The sequence below is a fragment of the Bos javanicus genome, chromosome 23 (assembly GCF_032452875.1).
Source record: "Bos javanicus breed banteng chromosome 23, ARS-OSU_banteng_1.0, whole genome shotgun sequence".
Classification (NCBI taxonomy): Eukaryota; Metazoa; Chordata; class Mammalia; order Artiodactyla; family Bovidae; genus Bos; species Bos javanicus.
This window is the reverse complement of record NC_083890.1, coordinates 42,154,561-42,164,338: the sequence shown is the minus strand read 5'-3', so window position 1 is coordinate 42,164,338 and position 9,778 is coordinate 42,154,561. Positions and strand designations below refer to the sequence as shown.

General features: G+C 46.3%; 1 pseudogene; it reads right to left on the bottom strand.

Annotated features, from left to right (window-relative positions):
- Nucleotides 1-8,746: 8,746 nt before the first annotated feature.
- On the bottom strand, nt 8,747-9,364 carry LOC133235967 (ferritin light chain-like; annotated as a pseudogene).
- Between the last annotated feature and the right edge of the window lie 414 nt (nt 9,365-9,778).

Sequence of the window (9,778 nt, the reverse complement as noted above, 5' to 3'; positions counted from 1 at the left end):
GTTCCTGCTACTGCGACGTGCAGCATTTGTCCTCCAATCATTCGTGGACCCCATAACAGGTAGGTTTTTTTCTGACAAGGGGGGAGATGCAACAACTGTAATAAGGGTAGTTGAACTGGAAGATGAGCCATTGGTTCAGTCAAAGGTAAAGAAGTGTAACCTAACATCTCCCTCTTCTAACAGCCATTGACGACTATCAAAAAGTTAAAACTAAAATCTGTCTTTCTAACAGTAAGTTGGAGATTTTCAAAGGGCAACCCTGGCCTCAGAGCTGAGTTTTAGCTCCCCCTCCCTGCTGCCTTGTAGCTGATGTGGGAGCAAGTCCCCCACCTCTCACCCAGCCTCCTGCTCTGTCCGATGCTGGCAGCACCTGCCCAACTTCTGGGGTCTTGGTTGGATCCATGGTTCACAGACGCAAAGGTATTTCCTATGCTGTAAGTCAGGACTTCTCCCCCAGGGGTCCAGGGGTCCCGTTGGCTCTGTTAGTGCTTTAATGAGCATCCTGATGTTATAAATAAAATAGGTATAGGCTGTGCTATGCTAGGAGAAGGCAATGGCACCCCACTCCAGTACTTTTGCCTGGAAAATCCTATGGACGGAGAAGCCTGGTAGGCTGCAGTCCATGGGGTCGCTAAGAGTCAGATACGACTGAGCGACTTGACTTTCACTTTTCACTTTCATGCATTGGAGAGGAAATGACAACCCACTCCAGTGTTCTTGACTGGAGAATCCCAGGGACGGGGGAGCCTTGTGGGTTGCCGTCTATGGGGTCACACAGAGTCAGACACGACTGAAGCGACTTAGCAGCAGCAGTGCTAAGTCGCTTCAGTCATGTCGGAGTCTTTGAGACCCCATGGACTGTAGCCCACCAGCCTCCTCTGTCCTTGGGATTCTCCAGACAAGAATACTGGAGTGGGTTGCCATGTCCTCCTCCAGGGGATCTTCCCGACGCAGGGATGGAACCTGCGTTTCTTACATCTCCTGCCCTGGCAATAGACAAACTTTTTTTTCTGGGGAAAGCGTCCATAGCTTTGATCAGATTTTCAAAGGAGTCTCTGACCTAAATTGCTATCACGTTCCTTTTCTCTGTAATTAATTACCAAGTGTTTATTGAGTCTTTACTGTGGAATCTGTCATTAGTGGAGCAGCGACCCCCACTTCTCTTGTAACCTTTGAGCAGTCAAGGATGTATCACAGCATTTATATGGTTTGGGTTTCACTTTAGAGGAGAGAGCAGTGAGGGTCATGCACCAAGAGCCGCCTGGGAAGCGTTACCTCACCTCGGGGGGAATCTACACCCACGGGGTGCTGTCCCCGGCCTCCAGCAGGGCAGAGTGGGAGGCTGTCGAGCCTGTTCTAAGTCAGCGCAACGTGTTTTCCACTCCAGCAACACCTAACATATGGCATGTGCACTGATGCCGATGAAAACAGTGATTCATCCTTAATCCTTAAAAAAACACACACACACACACAGTCGACCCTGTGGCCTTGGCTCTCCTCCCTGAATGCCCTTCTGTTCTCCAAAATGTCTGTGTTGCCACCTGCCCGTACCTGGTCCCGCTTGCTCCTCGGTCTCCCTCTCCTGCAGGCTCCCTGCCAGTCTTCTGATCTCTGGCTCCTTCTCTTTCCATTGCTCTTTCTTCTGCTTCCTCACCGTCCCTTCTGGGGATTTCAGCTGCACGTCCTCAGCCTTCTCTGCCATGTAACGACCTTCCCTCTCCTGTCCTGGCCTCGGTGTCTCCCACTTGGTCTGCCCTCTGCCTTGACCATCCTCCCCATCCCCCACCCCTTAGAAGGAATAGCTCCCTATCTGGGGGGAAGGGAAGAAGGTGAAGGAAAATGTAGGAAACATTGGGTGATGAGATAAAGAGGAGAAATTTGGGGGAAGAAGGGTAGCAGGATGAAAACACTGAGAATCACCAACTTCCTCCTGCTTTTTTTTTTTTGGAGGGGGCGGGTCACAAGGCACAGCATGTGGGATCTTAGTTCCCCAATCAGGGATCGAACCCAAGCCCCTGTAGTCAAAGCATGGAGTCCTATCCACTGGACCACCGAGGATGTCCCTCTCCTGCCACTTTGATGTACTTCACAAGGTCTTTTGTTTGGTGCCCAGCAGGGCAGAAGGCACAGGTGTTATATTCTGGGAGAAGACCAAACTTCACCAGCCTTGTAAAAAAACATAAAAGCAGAAAGAGAAGAATAGAGAGATAAGGAAAGATAAGAATAGAGAGATAAGAAGAAAAAAGAGAGGAAATGTCAAGAGATAACAGAGGGGAAAGAACAAAAATGGATAATCTCATAGCTTAACTCTCTTTAAACCAAAGCAGACCTTCATCAATAGTTAAGCAAACAGGGATAAAAAGAATCATATCTGGAGACAAAGGCAACCAGTCATTGTCACTAGATTTGGGATTTGGGCAACCTTGAATTGTGCAAGCAGGAGTGTTCTAAACATTGGTTATTGGTGGAGACTCAAAACACGTTTTCAAAAAAAGGCAGTATGATGCAGAGAAGTCAGAAAAAACTGGGTGAATCCTAGTTCAGTGTAACCTTGGTCCAGTCACAACCTGTCAGAGCTTCAAATAAAGATGAGCATACCTTCCAAGAAGTATATCTCTATCGCAGGATTGTTGTGACAAGTGATGATTTGTGTCAAGTGCCCTGAATACAGTTGTGGTTGTTATTATTTTTACTATCATTAAAACTCTGCTCTATGGTATAGAATCACGAGGGGAAATTACAATAACTAATAACCTGCAATCTACCAGAAATAAAAAGCACTGTCCTAAAAAGACCATAGAAATCCAACCATTGTGCACTTCACAATGCTTTCGTGGGGGGATGTACAGAATTTAACCACCAGCAGCAGGAGTCAATGCTTTTCCAAGAAGAGCCTCTACTAGAATCTGCCCTGCAGGTGGGAGTGGAGAGGCTGGGTATCCAGTAGGTTGGGGGTAGAGAGAGTCAACCTTACAAGTAGTGGTCAAGTTTCTAAGCCTCCGTTCCTCATATATAGAAAAAGGACAGTGATGTACACTTCACTGTATACAAGTTGGAAGATTAAAAGCCAACCAGTATACCAAGCCTGTGTTTTCTAGAACATAAGCTCTATGGGATATTAACGTGTGTGTCTGTGCTCAGTCCCTCAGTCAAGTCTGACTCTGCGACCCCATGGACTGTAGCCCACCAGGCTCCTCTGTCCATGGGGTTCTCCAGGCAAGAATGCTGGAGTGGGTTGCCATTTCCTACCTAAAGGGATCTTCCCAACCCAGGATCATACATTGGCAGGCAGATTCTTTACCACTGAGCCACCCGGGAAGCCTAGTAAGTGTTACCAAAGTGGGAAAATGCTGGGTCACATGGAGGTCTCATGTGTCCTTGTGTGGACAGAGAAATGGAAGCAAATTTGCAGAATCTACCAGCATTGCAAATGCACAGACTTCTTGACACAGCAATCCTGCTAATGAGATGCGAGGGAGAGATTCAATTGATTTCTTATTGCAGGACTTCTTCAGACAGGAATGTGATCTGCAGCTTTTCCCAAACATATTTAAATCCAGGCTCCTTTTCTTGTAGAACATCTCCTGGGATTAGTGTTCCAAGGAAGACATTTGGAAACACTAAATTAGATCGTGCATGTGTGAGCTGGTACAGATGGTACTCCATAAGCCTTTTCTTTTCTTCTGATGGTCCCAGGCTTAGCCCAAGCCCTCCTGTCCCAGCACCACCATCTGTTCCCTATGACCAAAGTCTCTCTTCTCCCTCGTCAGCTACAAAACACGACACGGTCCAATAACTTCTCCTGGATGTCCTGTCTCTGAAGTGTAGAATCCCTCAGAAGTTTTCTAAAGCTCTTCACTGTTTAGAGCAATAAGAAATGAAGAACGAAAACATTCTCTCTCCTCCAGCTCCTTTCTCTGTGTTCACTTCGACTCTGTGTGGACTGACAAGGCCAAATACAGCTCAGGCACTAAAGGTGAGCATCAGAGACTCAAAGTGAAATTCACTTGGCAAAGAAAAATTCGTTGATGTATCATGGGTTCTTCAACAGCCAAGTCAGGGGAGCAGGGCCTGGGAACTAGAACACAAATTAGAACAGAGACTGGGGAACCGAGAGGGGTCGGATAGAAGCAGCTTCAGGAATGAGCTTCTCTTTCCTTTCTCTTTTTTTTTTTTAAAGATTAATTTATTTGTTTGGTTACTTTTGGCTGCGCTGGGTCTTCATTACTGTGTGAGGGCTTTCTCTAGTCGTGGCCGGTGGGGGCTCGTCTCTAGTTGTCGTCCCGGGACTTCTCGTTGCAGTGGCTTCTCTTGTTGGGGAACACGGGCTCTAGGCCAGCAGGCTCAGTAGCTGTGGCTTGTGAGCTCAAGAGTGCTGGCTCAGTAGTCATGGCGTACAGGCTTAGATGTCCTGAAACATGTGGAAGCATCCCAGAGCAGTGATCAAACCCCTGTCCCCTGCACTGGCAGGCAGGTTCTTAACCACTGGACTATGAGGGAAGCCCTCTTTCCTTTCCTGAGTCATCATTAGGCTTTTCCCCTAGGGTCTGATGGGGTGCCAGTGAGAAAATGTGTGACAGGTCAAGGAAGGGAGGAAGAAGGCAGGGGAGTGGTGAGTTTTAAAAGGGAACATGCTGTGTGTGCTATATGATGGAGCATGGGTAAATGAGTGGTTACCCCACAGAGCAGGTCTGAAATAAATCCTTGAATGAATTAATTAATGGAAGAACTACCAACTAACTAGGTAAGATTGAGTACAAATCAGAAAACCATAGTCACTGTTCTTCAGAGTAAGAAAATAAAGTTCTTGGCAAGAATCAGATCCAAGTGAGCAAGACAGCCTGTTTGACCAGGTAAGCGGTTCTCATGTCACAATAGCAGTGGGACGCGCCATAAGAGAAACACCTAACCGAACCACTTTTGTTCCAGTTCCTTCTCAGAGGAGCAGAATCCCAGCAAGGGGTTGGGGGAAGGTCATTCTTCTAGCCAGCATATGTCAATAGACCTGAATTTTGCCCTAATCTGCTCAGAGAGGCTTTCTCTTCCTTTGTTTGGCTTTTTCTCCCCTCTGAGGATTGCCTCATCTCCATCCAGATAGTAGAGATCTTCAACTACTCACCAGGGGTTTGACACTGACTGTGGAATCTTTGATATTCCTTGAATATGAAACTAACACAATGGAGACTCACAGTATTGTTATTATCTTATTATAGACTGAAAGAAGGAAAAGAACATTTAACTGTATGCACAGCCAAAAACATCAATATTTACAAAAGACGCCAATTACTATAATAATTGTGGAGTATCTTACAGAACTGTAGAATGTCATACAACTGATGAAGGATGCATAAAATCTTAAAAGAACGTGTTAACTCTGACACACAAAAAAGAAAATGTTGTTTGGACAAGAAAGATAGATTTAAAAGTCAACATATTTAAGGAAAATATTATCAGGAAGATAGATCTTTAACAAGCAAAATATGACCTGCATTCAAAACCAAAGATAAAATTTTTAAATTATTCATTGATTTGAATTACGAATACAAGTTTCCCCTATATTTCACTGTAAATAATTGAGAGTTAACTTGAGAGTTAAAATGTTTTCAAAATAAAAGATTTTACTCAAAAATTTAACTTTAGATAACTTTCTGTGGTACAAAGTGATGGAATTAGGATAACTAACATAAAGAAATAAAAACTAATAACAGGAAGAAATAACATTTGAATGCATTCATGGGTAAATGATTGGAAATGACTGATGCCGGAAAAGATTGAGGGCAAGAGGAGAAGGGGGTGACAGAGGATGAGATGGTTGGATGGCATCACCAACTCAATGGACGTGAGTCTGAGCAAACTCAGGGCGCTAGTGAAGGACAGGGAAGCCTGACGTGCTACAGTCCGTGGGGTCACAAAGAGTCGGACCTGACTTAACAACTGAACAACAAGAATAATGGGGAAATGAAAGCCATGTTTTCCTGAGGATGAATCTAAGAAAATTCTGATTGAAAAATAACACACACTTCTCCAGAACCTGCTCAATATTATATTTTTTCCTCTAATAATCTTTTGATCTGAGATCCCCTTCTTCTTTACAAAAGATAATATCTATTCTTTCAAATCACTTCTGTTGGTTAAGATTAGTGAGTTGGAAAGAAGATGATCCTAAACAATTCTGCCCCCAGCTGTGGCAGATTAATTTGTAACAGTAACACTCCCCCTAAGAATGATTGAAAACATGAAAATGGGGAAGAAGAGGCTGTCTGAGGGCATCAGAGTGGTACCAAGGCACCAAGGACCTGAGAGGGCAAAATTCCAGAGAAGTAGGACTCATATGGTTTGAACTTGATATCTGTCAGCTGAAGCAATTTTTCTCTGCAGGGCATTTGATAATCCAGATCAGCAGAATAGTGATCAAGAAAAAAGAAAACCAGAATCTGAGTATTATCAGTCAATGCAGGGATCTCACAAAAATGTCTAATTTCAGCTGAACGTATCTTCCTAAGTGTCGATGAAAAAGGCATTACCAACCTTTCCAAGTAAGCCCTCCATGGATATTATGCCCAGCCTTCGTTTGGAGTTATCAATTGTCTCCTGAGCCATAATCAGAATTGAATATTTTTAAACCTTCACAAAATCAACATTGTAAGTTAACTCAGTAAACAGTCAAGTTGACCAAAGGTAAAGAGCCTTGTGAATGAATCAAAGACAAGAAAAATTCCTGTGGATTGAGTTCCCCAGAGGAAGACAGTGAGATGGACTTTGCAGCATAAAATTTTTATTGAGGACCAGCACCTGTGAAAAGAAGATGGGACGATGAAAATGGGCAAATGGGGAGTTGAAGTGTGATGTAGGCTCAGAAATTCTTCAGTTTACCAGGCAGGGAGTTTTAGAGTAAAAGAGTACCATGTGAGTTGGACCCCACTGGACCAAGAGCCACTTTTACCTCCTCTTGTATTAAGTCACGGGATTCAGAATGTGGCATGGCCTTGAGTAGGGAAGTCATGTACGGATGTGAGAGCTGGACCATAAAGAAGGCAGAGAGCTGAAGGACTCTTGAGAGTCTCTTGGACTACAAGAAGCTCAAACCAGTCGATCATAAAGGAAGTCAACCCGGAATACTTGTTAGAAGAACTGATGCTGAAGCTGAAGCTCCAATTCTTTGGCCACCTGATACAAAGAGCCAACTCATTTGAAAAGACCCTGCTTCTGGGAAAGATTAAAGGCAGAAGGAGAAGAGGGTGACAGAGGATAAGATGATTGGATGGCATCACCAATTCAACGGACATGAAGTTGGGCAAACTTTGGGAGATGGTGAGGGGCAGGGAAGCCTGGCATGCTGCAGTCCATGGGGTCACAAAGAGTCGGACACGAGTTGGCAACTGAACAATAACAAGTCGGGCAAGGTGGCTTTCTGCAGATAAAGCAGACCCTGGAGGAGCTGACAGTTGAGGACTTTCTTCTGACCTCAGTCTGTGCAGCTGGGCAGCAGATCCATCCTAGAAGGAGCAGCTCCTCCTGCACCATCCCTATTTCCCAGAGCAGGGACAGCCAAGAAAACACAACACAGGATGCTAACGGGGGATGGAGTCGGGGTGGTGTCACCCAGGCATGCATCATTCATTCAACATTCCCCAGACTTTCACTGTGGACTTATTCTGAGCCTAGAACTGTACTTTGGATCCAGAAAAGAGGCTCACATTCTCTCTACCCTCTAACAATATCCATCCAGCAAGGGAAGGCAGCTACGAAGTGAGTCCTCTGAGAGCGAAGGCACAGCACCAGGGGGTAAGGCAAGGAGGGCACCTCGCCCAACCAAACTGGGGAAAGAGAGCAGGGATCTTCGTAAGTTTCCACGCAAATGCTTTCTGGTCGGGAGTGTCTGCTGTGTAAGTAACTAAGCATAAGCGGCTGTCTACCGGGGAGCAAGAAATGGCAACCCTCTCCAGTATTCTTGCCTGGAGGATCCCGTGGACAAAGGAGCCTGGCGGGCTACAGTCCATGGGGTCGCAGAGTCGGACACTACTGAAGCGACTTAGCAAGCACGGGGAAGCAGACCCCGCTGATTTTATGGAAATAGTCAAACATAAGGGGCAAAGATGACTTAACCATCATCCCCAGGAGTCATATGAAGGAGATTCACCATCAGCTTCCCTAGGCTTTGTTTATTCATCTGTTACAAAGGGGAACTCTTATTTCAAAGAACAAATTAATTCCCGTGACATGTGTTCACTGTAACTACAAAACTTGGTCAGGATTATAGAAAATCTGAGCTTGGTTCTCCCAGTTGTGGAAGGCTCAGTCAGTTAAATTTACAGAGTCTTCTCCAGCAGGAACTGAGAAGGGGGCTGTTTGTCTTTTTTTGGTAAATGCAGATGCAAAGTTTATTATTAGAGACAGAGCACAACAACAAGTGGGTCAGCCCAAAGAGAAATGGCTTGTTGAGATGAGATAGAAGCAAGGCAGCGATGCATACTCAGAGAGAAAGGGTGTGGGCATCCCCTTTAGGGGGAGGAGACCCTGTCTGTTCCTAGGGGTATCTCAGCTTCTAGAACAAATGGGAAATTCTATATGCCCCCCTCTCCCTTTTTTTCCCCCTGCAAAAAACTTTATTGTTTCTGCTTGGTCCAGAGCTTGGGAGAGGGCTTCAAGATGATTAAAATGCTGCCTAGGGGCTGCAGAAAAGGGCTCCAGACAGAAGCCCTGGCCCCAGAAGGCCTACTCAAAGGCAGCCGGGGTCCAGAGGCTCCTAGTCATGTTGAAGGGTGAGCCTTTCCATGAGATACTTGCCCAACTCAGCCTGGGGACCGGCCAGCCTGTGCAGGTTGGTCACATGGTCGCCCATCTTCTCCGTGAGTTTCTCCTGCTCATCCAGGGTGCAGCTTTCCCGGAACCACAGAGGTGGGGGTCTGCTCGGGCAGAACCCAGGGCCCACAGGTCCAAAATGGCCTGGTTCAAGTTCTTCTCCATGAGAAGGGTGGCTTCCATGGCATCCTGGATTTTCCGTGCTTGTCTCGAGAAGCTTCTGCACGTCCTGGAAGAGGGTGCGGTCACTGCACTGGTTTTGCATTATTCAAGAGACACTGGGTGCTTCTTCTTGGCCAATTCATGGAAAAAGGGGCCCACACCCTCCAGAACTACATCATCATGGTCAAAATAGAACCCCAGGGAGAAATAGGTGATGGAGGCCCACAGATGCAGGTTGACCAGGCGGTTGACGGCAGTCTCTACCTAGGTGAAAAAATTCTGATGAATCTGGGAGCTCATGGTTGGTGGGTATTAAGGAGTTAACCTCAAAAAGTGGTGTTGGCTGGTCCCAGTGGTTGAGGACAGTTGTGTGGCTGATTCTGAAGGTTGCAAAAAGAGTTTGGAGGGTGGTCAGAGGCTGCAGCGAGGGGCATCCCTGGGTCTGTTCTGTCCAAACACTGTTGAAGCAGGAGACAGATCCACGGGTCCGTGGAGCAAAGCTACTGAAAGCTGTCTCCCTATGTCAGTTAGTGAGCACAGTAGAGACATTTCCAGTTGGTTAGTGAGCATAGTAGAGACATTTCCAGTTGGCTAGTGAGCACACTAGGGGTGATTTCCGGGCTCCTCCATCTCCCCCCAACCCCCAGCCTCCTTTCTCCCCTCCTCGCCCTGCCTAGGACCACCTCTGAGCTCAGACTGTGGATTGGAACACCTGTGAGTGGCTTCTCCAAGTGGCCAGGGCTTCCTTACCACGTGGCAGCTGGGTTCCCAAGGTGAGCATCCTGAGAGAGAGGGAGCCAGACAGAAGCCACAT